The following is a 10,720-nucleotide window of genomic DNA, read 5'->3' on the forward strand; positions in this document are numbered from 1 at the left end:
GATCTCCAAAAACATCCTGTGCATTCCCCTCTTGAAACCTTAGTTACTGCAGTAACTAAGTAACCTTCTGCCTAGAAAAGTTTCAACAACTTCCTGTAGGTCCAAGGCTGAACTCTCCCCGGCCTGCCCCCACCCTGATCTATCCCCCCCCACACACACACACCATTACCTGTCTCCATTAATGGCACACCACCCACCCGTGGCCAAAGTAAAAGCTTCTATTACTTTTGACTCAGTCTTTTTCACATCCCATAGGTCATCAAGCCCTAGAAATTCTATTTCTGAAATAGTGAAACCTCACTGTCCCTTTCAAGCCGTTCCTGACCAACTCAGGCAGAATCCAGTTCTCCTGTGGCATTTGGTTCATGCTGATAGCACAGCAGATAATCATGACATACCTGGTCATTTCATGTGTCTATTTTCCCCGGCAGATCATAAGCTCCTTGAGGGCACACAATGTATTTTCCTTGTTTATACTTCCAGTTTCTTGGAACATGGTAAGCATTAAATTATAGTAGTGTTGTTTTGTTGTTGTTGTTGTTGTTTTGAGATGGAGTTTCACTCTTTTGCCCAGGCTGGAGTGAAGTGGTGTGATCCCTGCTCACTGCAAGCTCCGCCCACCAGGTTTAAGTGATTCTTCTGCCTCAGCCTCCTGAGTAGCTGAGATTACAGGAGCCCACCACTACGCCTGGCTAATTTTTTGTATTTTTAGTAGAGATGGGGTTTCGCCATTTTGAAAACTCATTATGGTAAAATATAAACATATACATAATAGAGAAAATAATGTAATGCACTTCTATGCACCCAACACCCAACTTCAGAAATTATCAACACATGATCTATTTTGTTTTAATTGTAGTTATCCTACCAATTCCCTCCAATACACATACACTGGATTGTTTTAAATCAACTGCAAAACATCGTATCATTCCATCCAGAAATACTTCAGTGTATGTGGCTAAAAGATAAAGATGCTTTTCTCCTTTTTATAACATAAGAACAATATCATCATCACACCCAGGAACAGTTACTGAAAATTTCTTAATACCAAAAAATACCCAGTCAGGATTCTGAATTCTCCAGATGTCTCCCAAACGTTGTTTTTACAGTTCATTTATTTCAAGCAGGATATTTTTTGTGACATATAAAATTCATATGAAATTCACATTTCAGTGTCAATAAATAAAGTGTTATTGGAACACAAGTACATTCATTTGTTTACATATTATCTGTGGTTACTTCCTCAGTACAATAGTACAACAGAGTAGTTGTGACAGACATCATATGGCCCACGAAGTCGAAAATACTGGTTTTTCTTCTGTGAAGAACCAGTATTGTTGACCCTGATATAAACAATTTCTATTTTGGCGACCTGGTAATCTCTTTAATGATAAGCATCTTTCCATGTCAAGAAATAATCTTTTTTTAACTATTATTTTTAATTGACACATAATCATTGTGCATCTTTATGGGGTACAGTGTGATATTTCAATATATGTATACAATGTGTAATGATCAAATCAGGATAATTAGCATGCCCATCACTTCAAACGCTGATCTGTGTGTGTGTGTGTGTGTGTGTGTGTGTGTGTGTGTGTGTGTGTGTGTTGAGACGGAGTGCCCAGGCTGGAGTGCAGTGGCGCAATCTCAGCTCACTGCAACCTCTGCCTCCTGGATTCAAGCGATTCTCTTGCCTCAGCCTCCCTAGTAACTGGGATTACAGGCACACACCACCATGCCTGGCTAATTATTTTGTATTTTCAGCAGATGTGGGGTTTCTCCATGTTGGCCAGGTTGGTCTCGAACTCCTGACCTCAGGTGATCTGCCCGCCTTGGCCTCCCAAAGTGGTGGGATTACAGGTGTGAGCTACTGCGCCCAGCCTGATCATTTCTTTGTGTTGGGAATACTCAGATGGGCTCTTCTAGCTTTTTGAAAATATACAATAATTGTTAACGATAGTCACCCTACAGTGCCATACAACACCAGAACTTATTCCTCCCATCTAGCTGTAACATTGTTTGCATTAACAGTCTTCTCACTACTACCTTTCCCCTTACCCTTCCCAGCCTCTAGTAACCACTATTCTACTCTGTACTTAAATGAGATTAACGTTTTTAACTTCCACATATGAGTCAGAATATGGAGTATTTGTCTTTCTGTTCCTGGCTTATTTCGCTTAACATAATGTCCTCCAAGCTCATAATGTTGCTGTGAATTACAGGGTTTCATTCTTTTTTTATGGCTGAATAGTACTCCATTTGTGTGTGTGTGTGTGTGTGTGTGTGTGTGTGTGTGTGTATCACATTTTCCTTATCCATTCATCTGTTGATGGACACAGGTTGACTCTTTATTGTGACTGTTGTGAATAGTGCTGCAATAAAACTTGAGAGTACACATGTCTCTTTGACATATTGATTTCGTTTCCTTTGGATATATACCCAGTAGTGGGATTTCTGGATTATAGGCTAGTTCTATTTTTAGCTTTTTGAGGAACTTCTATACTGTTCTCCATAATAGTTGTACTAATTTACATTCCCACCAACCATCTACAATAGTTCAGTTTTCTCTGCATCCTTCCCAGAATTTGTTATTTTTGTCCTTTTGATAATAGCCATTCTAACTGGCATGAGGAGACATCTCATTGTGCCAGCCACAAATTTTAAAGGCCCATTTATTACATTTGGTTGCTATGTCTCTGATTAATGGTTCTTGGGTGAACAGATGGATGGGTGAATGAATTCTGCCTTCTTTCACCTATTTCTACCACAGTTCAAATTTTACCTGTTTTACAAATATCTGTCTATCTGATGTTGGAACCTGCTCAAACCCTTCTGTCTCTCTCTCTTTTTCTTTTCTTTTTTTTTTTTTTTTTTGAGACTGGGTCTCACTCTGTCACCCAGTTGGAGTTCAGTGGCACAATCTTGGCTCACTACAATCTCAGCCTCCCGGGCTCAAGTGATCCTCCCACGTCAGCCTCCTGAATAGCTGGGACCAGAGGCATGCACCACCATGCCTCACTTCTCTCTCTTTTTCTGTAGCACGTATTATAATTGTTTCTTGCCCTTATTACGTTTAATCTTATATTAAAGATTTTATGAAGGCAGCTTTTATCTCTCATGTAAAGTTTTCAACTCCTTGAGAGTAAGTAAATGCTTACTCACTACTGTGTGTTAAAACTGCAATTACTTTTGCACCAACCTAGTAACCTAGTGGCACCAAGCTCAGGGCCTTACTCATATTAGACAACCAAATACATTATTTCTAAACAGAATGGAGTTAATAATTAAGACCAACATTCATAACATCCTTTATCTCCCTCAGGTATAGTCTAAGCACCATGAGCCTTGGAATCCTGCAAACATGGGTTCAAGTCTAAGCTTGGCCTCGGTTGGTGGTGTGGCCCAGAGTAAGTTATAAACTCAGGTGTGTTCAAACATTTTTGCTCACGTGCTTCCTAAAATAACTTTGAAAACCTGTGTGCCCCCACACCATTCAGTTTAGAAATAATTTATGTGGTTGCCTAATATGAGAAAGGCCCTGTGCTTGGTGCCACTAGATACACAGTAGTGAGTGAGACATTTTACTTACCTTACCATTCACGTTATAAGCTGGTATCTAAACTTTTTCATCCCATGTTTAAATAGTTACAAAACGAAGTTATTTTGGGCATATAGTATATATGGACATTCTAAAATGATTACATCACTTTTTAATTCTATTCAATTAGATTTAAATAGAGTAGTTGTTTCATACCCACCATTAGCCATCTAAATATTATACATTATTAACTTCATTAACAGTTGGAAATTTTACATTGCTCCTTTTTTCTCCTTTAAGTCATATCTCCTTCACTTCTTTCACAGAATTTTGTACTAATGTAATATATTTTACACATGTAAGTCTGTTTTTCATCACTCTGTATACATCTCTGCAATGCAAATATGTACATAAATTACATTTTAAAAATTCTTTCACCGTAAAGTTCTACGTGTTTAAAAAATGTTTTCTAGGGGGTGGAATATAAAAAAGTTTTCTGGGTAGAGTTATCTTTAGTACACAATTAATCAAAATAACTTAAATATGTAACAAGATTTGAAAAATGGTTTAAATGTACAATGTAAACTTTTTTGGAAATGTAGTTCTTAGAGATGGATGAAGCTTTTTCAATTAGTTCATGCCATTTGTGGATAAATATTGCTTATGGTTAGAATGAGACAGGGCTCTGTATCAGTTTTATTTTGACTTTTTATATGTTTTGAAAATATTAAGGCTAAGAAGCTTTGTTTACATAAATAAGTAGAAGGACGTTTCTCACAGTGTTACCATACAAACCTTTGTATTTCTTCTGAGTTATATAACCGAAATCCCATCCCATCATGAATCTATCGTCAAAAATTAGTTTTAATGATTTATTGGTTGACAATTCCATTAGATCCTTCAGAAATTTTTTTGAAGACAAAGAATTGGAAACCACCGTGTTGCAAAAGGTCTTGTTATGCAGCGTTCAGGGTCACTCATTTTTCCACAACAACACCCTTATTTTGGCTTCTCCCTTTGTTTGGCACAGGGAGGTTTATATCCCCTGGGGCAATACGTCAAAGTCAGATTAGTGATGGTGAAAGGGGTTGTCTTTCTTTTGTAAAATGGGAGAAGGGCTGTTGAGAAAAAGGAGGTGGAAAAGGAGAATCCACCTGCCTCAGACACAGCTTTCTCAGGCAGATCAGTTTTTAAAAGTTGAGGGTCTAGAAATTGATTTCTTCACAACTGACTGTGCCCACGGATTCCTGGAAATTCTTCATGTATCCCCAGTGTTATGTATACCCCAGTATGACTTAATTTACCTCATCTCAGTTTCTACATCTGCAATTCAGGGCTAGCATTATCTAAGTCACAGGATTATTGTGAGAATGAAATTAAATTACATAACACATGTAATGAACCTAGCACAACATCAGACAGATAGTAGGTGTTCAGGAAATGTTAGATTCTTTCTCCACCTTTCCATCTTGACATTCCCATTTTTACACAAGTACGATGGATTATCTTTAGCTTTTTTTTTTTTTTTCGGTGACAGTCTCACTCTGTCGTCCAGGCTGGAGTGCAGTGGTGTGATCTCCGCTCACTGCAAGCTCCACCTCCTGGTTTCACGCCATTATCCTGCCTCAGCCTCCCGAGTAGCTGGGACTAGAGGCGCCCACCACCACGCCCGGCTAATTTTTTGTACTTTTAGTAGAGACAGGGTTTCACCGTGTTAGCCAGGATTGTCTCAACTTCCTGACCTCATGATCTGCTTGCCTCGGCCTCCCAAAGTGCTGGGATTACAGGCATGAGCCACTGTGTCCGGCCTATCTTTAGCTTTTTTATAATCTTTAAAAAAAGGTTATATGATTAGGCCAGGATTACATATGAAATTAATAAATGTGGGCTGTAAATCTAATCAGCACACTTCCCCATATATTTTTAAGGCTTTCAGATTTTTTTTTTTTTAATTGAAGTCTCGCTCTGTTGCCCAGGCTAGAGTGCCATGGCTTGATCTCCGCTCACTGCAACCTCTGCCTCCCAGGTTCAAGCGATTCTCCTGCCTCAGCCCCTCTAGTAGGTGGGATTACAGGTGCCCGACACCACGCTCAGCTAATTTTTATATTTTAGTAGAGACAGCATTTCACCATGTTGACCAGGCTCGTCACGAACTCCTGACCTCAGGCAATCTGCCCCCTTCAGCCTCCCAAAGTGCTGGGATTACAGGTGTGAGCCACCGCACCTGGCCCAGACATTTCTTAAAAAGCAATGTACAAATATAATATAAAACTCATGCTCCCACTACCCAGAATTCACAATTATTAAGAGTTTATATTTACTTTGTCTCTCTGTTTTTTGTTTTTTTTTCAGACTTGGTCCATGAGAAGTTTTGTTTTCTTTTGTTTTGTTTTGTTGTTGTTGTTTTTACTTTCTTTCTCTTTTGGGAAGTAAAAGAATTGAATATTGCAGATAAAATACTTAATATTGTCCGCTGTCTGCAGTCCTATCCCCTTCTTTCTCCTGAGTCAACCACTGTTCTGAGTTGGTTTTGTTTCATGATTTCATATTTAATGTACACTAGTGGTACCATTAGTCTATATCATTCTGCAGTTTTGTTTGTCTGTTTGACTCAACCTTCTGGCTTTATTCTTTTGGGTGTTTGTTTGTTTGTTTGTTTGTTTTGTTGTTGTTGTTGTTTGAGACGAGGCCTTGCTCAGTTGCCCAGGCTAGAGTGCAGTGGCACGATTTTAGCTCACTGCAGCCTCTACCTCCCAGACTCAAATGATACTCCTGCCTCAGCCTCCCAAGTAGCTGGGATTACAGGAGTGCACCACCATCCCCAGCTAATTATTATATTTTTGTAGAGATGGGATTTTGCCTTGTTGGCCAGGCTGGTCTCGAACAACTGACCTCAAGTGATCCACCCCACTCACCTCCCAAAGTTCTGGGATTACAGGTGCAAGCCACTGTGCTCAGCTTTATTCTTTATTCATGTCTTCTCCCTGCCACCCCAGTCATTTTAGAAGTCATGCATTCTATTTATATCATACACTCCGAATGTAATCACTATCTCCATCCTTCTCCCAAACAAGGCAATTTCTCCCATCCCACCCCCAACTCTAATGTTTTTGTTCTCTGCGATTTTAGTTCCAGTTTGGTTTTTTGTTTTTTTTTTTTGCTTTCTTTTGTTTCGAGACAGTCTCTCTCAGTCACCCAGGCTGGAGTGTAGTGGCACCATCACGGCTCACTCTGCAGCCTTGACTTCCTGGGCCCAAGTGATCCTCCTGCCTCAACCTCCCAAATGGCTGGAACTACAGGCACTCACCACTACACTTGGCTAACTTTTTAATATTTTGTAGAGACAGGGTCTCACTATGTTGCCCAGACTGGTCTCAAACTCCTGGCCTCAGGCAATCTTCCTGCCTTGGCCTCCCAAAGTGCTGGGATTAAAGGTGTGAGGCACTGTGCCTGGCACATATAATTCTTTTAATTTCTGTAAGGTCAGTAATAATACACTTTCTTCTTTTATTTCTAATTTTAGTAATTTGAGTACTCTATTTTTTTTTTGGTCGTCGTAACTGAAGGATTGTCAATTTTGTTGATATTTTCAAAGAAACAACTTTTGTTGATTTTACTGTATTTTCTATTCTTTATCCAACTTTTTTCTTTCTTTCCAATGGATTTCTTATTGCAGGCTCCTGTTTCATAATCATTATTATTATTTTATGTATTCTATTTTGTATTTTTTTATCTCTGGAAAATTGTTTTTGTTTGTGCTTTTGTTTTTTGTCAACTTTTATTTTGAAATATTTCAAACCTTCAGAAACATTGCAAGAATAACATAATAAAAACCTATATACCCTTTACCTACATTTATCAATTGTTGATATTTTTCACATTTGCTTTATTTGTGTGTATGTCGATATCTATCTATCGATGAGCTATTTGATAGTTGTAGTTGTGGATGATATGACACTTTACCCCTAAATACTTCATGTATCTCTTAAAAACAAAGGCATATGCCTACATAACCACAGTATAATAATCATACTTGGAAAATTTGACATTGATATAATATCAAGTTTACATCCATAATCAAATATTCGCAGTTGTTCCAATAATATACTTCATAGCATTTTAAAATCCAGAATGTAATCAAGGATTGGCCAGGCACAGTGGCTCATGCCTGTAATCCCAGCACTTTGGGAGGCTAAGGCAGGAGGATTGCTTGAGCCCAAAAGTTTGAGACCAGCCTGGTCAACATGACAAAAACTCATCTCTACAAAAATTTTAAAAATTAGCTGAATGTGGTGGTGCACACCTGTGGTCCTAACTACTCAGAAGGCTGAGGCAGGAGGTTCCCTTGAACTAAGAATTTGAGGCATCAGTGAAAAAAGAAAAAAAAAGAACCAAACATCACACTGTTGTCAAGTCTCTTTAGCCTTCTCTGATCTAGAATATTTCCAAGCTGTTTTTTGGGGGTGAGGTGGTTCTTGTGATATTGACATTTTGAAGAGCTCAGGTTAGTTTTTGTTTGTTTGTTTGTTTTGTTTTGTTTTGTTTTCACCCAGAATGTCCCTCAATTTGGATTTGTGACCGTTCCCATTTTTGGCAGGAATACAACAGAAGTGGTGTCGTGTTCTTCTTAGTGCACCACATCAGAGGGCGCATAATGCCAGCTTGTCCCATTATTGTTAATGTGAGGTTTGATCACTGAGTTGAGGTGGTTTCTATCAGACTTCTCCATCATAAGAGTTTCTTTTAGCCTTAGAATTAAAAGGCAATCTGTGAAGTAATTATATGGAAGGGAGGCAGGGAAGTGCTGGGAAGGGAAGGGCGTGGTCCCTGTGGTCCCTGTGTCCACAGACCTAGGTGAGGACCGGCATATCTGTTTTCCTGCCTAAATATTGCATTTCCCAAGACCACCCTGGCCTGCCACGCCCCCATCCTGTGCCTATAAAAACCCCGAGACCCTAACAGACAGGCACACAAGTGGCTGGACTTTGAAAGGAACACATCGGCAGAAGAAGACACAAAGTAACTGGATGTTGAGAGGACGTGGAGGGGAGCACGCCAGTGGAAGAGCACACGACAGACGCTGGCACGCCGGCAGGCCATCAACTGGTGGAATGACGTGGAGTTTGGTCAGGGTGGTTGGAGGAGAACCCAGGCCACTGAACAGCTTGACTCCAGGGGAAAACCTTCTCCCTTCTGGCTCCCCCATCTGCTGAGAGCTACTTCCACTCAATAAAACCTTGCACTCATTCTCCAAGCTCACATGTGATCCGATTCTTCTGGTACACCAAGGCAAGAAAGCCCAGGATACAGAGATCCCTCTGTCCTTGTGATGAGGAAGGGGGTCTAATTAGGCTAACACAAGTCGCGTATAGATGGCAAACTAAAAGAGCATCCTGTAACACACTCACTGGGGCTTCAGGAGCTGTAAACATTCACTGTTAGCGACTGCCGTGGGGTCGGAGCCCCACAACCTGCCCATCTGCATGCTCCCCTAGAAGTTCGAGCAGTGAGGCACGGAAGAAGCGAGCCACACTTCCACTGCATGCCCTGTGAGGGGGATAAGGAAACTTTTCCCATTTCAACAACATTTAGAGAGGGTGTAAATATTCTATTTCTCAATATGTTTTCAACTGATAGTTTCAGCATTCATTGATGATTTTTACTTGAATCAGTTAGCTATGGTGGTTATAAAATAATGCTTTTCTATTTTTGTCATTTATCTTACATTTATTAGTTGGATTTCTCCTATAAAGAAGAGCTTTTTCAATCCTTTTATAGTTCATGAGCGTGAAGACTGGGTGTTCATGCACATGTGTGAAATGTGCCACCCTTGAACCTTGTTATGATGTTGGCATCTTACCCATTTGGCCTGAAAAAAAAAAAGAAAAAAGATCTTTCTCTTCTTCCCTATCCTTTTTTGAACTTTTTTCTTCAGTATCAATATGGACTCATGAATTCTTTTTTTTCCTTTCTTTTTTTTTTTTTTTTTTTTTTTTTGAGACAGAGTCTCGCTCTGTCGCCCAGGCTGGAGGGCAGTGGCACGATCTTAGCTCACTGCAACCTCCACCTCCTAGATTCAAGCGATTCTTCAGCCTCAGCCTCCCAAATATCTGGGGCTACAGGCGCGTGCCACCATGCCTGGCTAATTTTTGTATTTTTAGTAGAGACAGGGTTTCACCATATTAGCCAGGCTGGTCTCAAACTCCTGACCTTGTGATCCGCCCACCTCAGCCTCCCAAAGTGCTGGGATTACAGGCATCAGCCACCACGCCTGGCCGAATTCTTTATTCAATATGTTACAATCCATTCCTGTCCTTATTCATTTTGATGCTCAAATTGTCCCAAATTTGGCTAGTGGGGGCCCCTTCTAGCTGGCTCCTGTATCTTTATTTATTTATTTATTTATTTACTTATTTATTTATTTTATATATTTATCTTCGAGACACGGTCTCACTCTGTTGCCCAGACTGGAGAACAGTGGCACGATCTTGGCTCATTGCAACCTCTGCCTCCCTGGTTCAAGTAATTCTTGTGCCTCAGCCTCCAGAGTAGCTGGGATTACAGGTGGGCGCCACCACACCTTGCTCATTTTTGTATTTTTAGTAGAGACAGAATTTCGCCATGTGGGCCAGGCTGGTCTCGAACTCCTGGCCTCAAGTGATCCACCTCTCTTGGCCTCCCAAAGTGCTGGGATTATAGGCATGAGCCACCACACTCAGCCTCCTGTATCTTTTTTACATGAGCCTATCAATTTTCGAGTATTCCTTGCTTCCTCACATTACCAGATGTTCCAGACTCACTTTGTTCTTCCTTTGCCCTCGACATGGAATCAGTCACTTCTCCAAGGAGATCTACTTCCTTTGAGTGGGAACAGTGTTTTAGACATGAACATGTGCTACCCAGATCATCCTTTAAGAAAGAACTTGAAGCTGAGCATGGTGGTACATGCCTATGGACCCAACTACTTGAGAGACTGAGGTGGGAGGATCACTTGAGTCCTTGAGTCCTGGAGATCATGCCTGCAGTGAAATATGATTGTGCCAGTGCACTCCAGTCTGGATGACCTAGTGAGACTCCATCTCTAAACAACAACAACAAAGTTAAATTAAATTTTAAGTAGAAAGGACTTGCTGCCTATCTATCGGGAGTGTGGTCAGCGGGCAGCCTCCAGCTGTCTGCTCC

General features: G+C 40.5%; 1 non-coding gene across 1 annotated transcript; it reads left to right on the forward strand.

The window, feature by feature from the left end:
* Positions 1-9,304: 9,304 nt before the first annotated feature.
* LOC112426597 (small nucleolar RNA U13) lies at positions 9,305-9,408 on the forward strand. The gene has a single exon (XR_003017975.1). It is a non-coding gene; the product is annotated as a small nucleolar RNA U13 (small nucleolar RNA).
* The last annotated feature ends 1,312 nt before the right edge of the window (positions 9,409-10,720 follow it).

The sequence above is a fragment of the Macaca nemestrina genome, chromosome X (genome assembly GCF_043159975.1).
Source record: "Macaca nemestrina isolate mMacNem1 chromosome X, mMacNem.hap1, whole genome shotgun sequence".
Taxonomy (NCBI): Eukaryota; Metazoa; Chordata; class Mammalia; order Primates; family Cercopithecidae; genus Macaca; species Macaca nemestrina.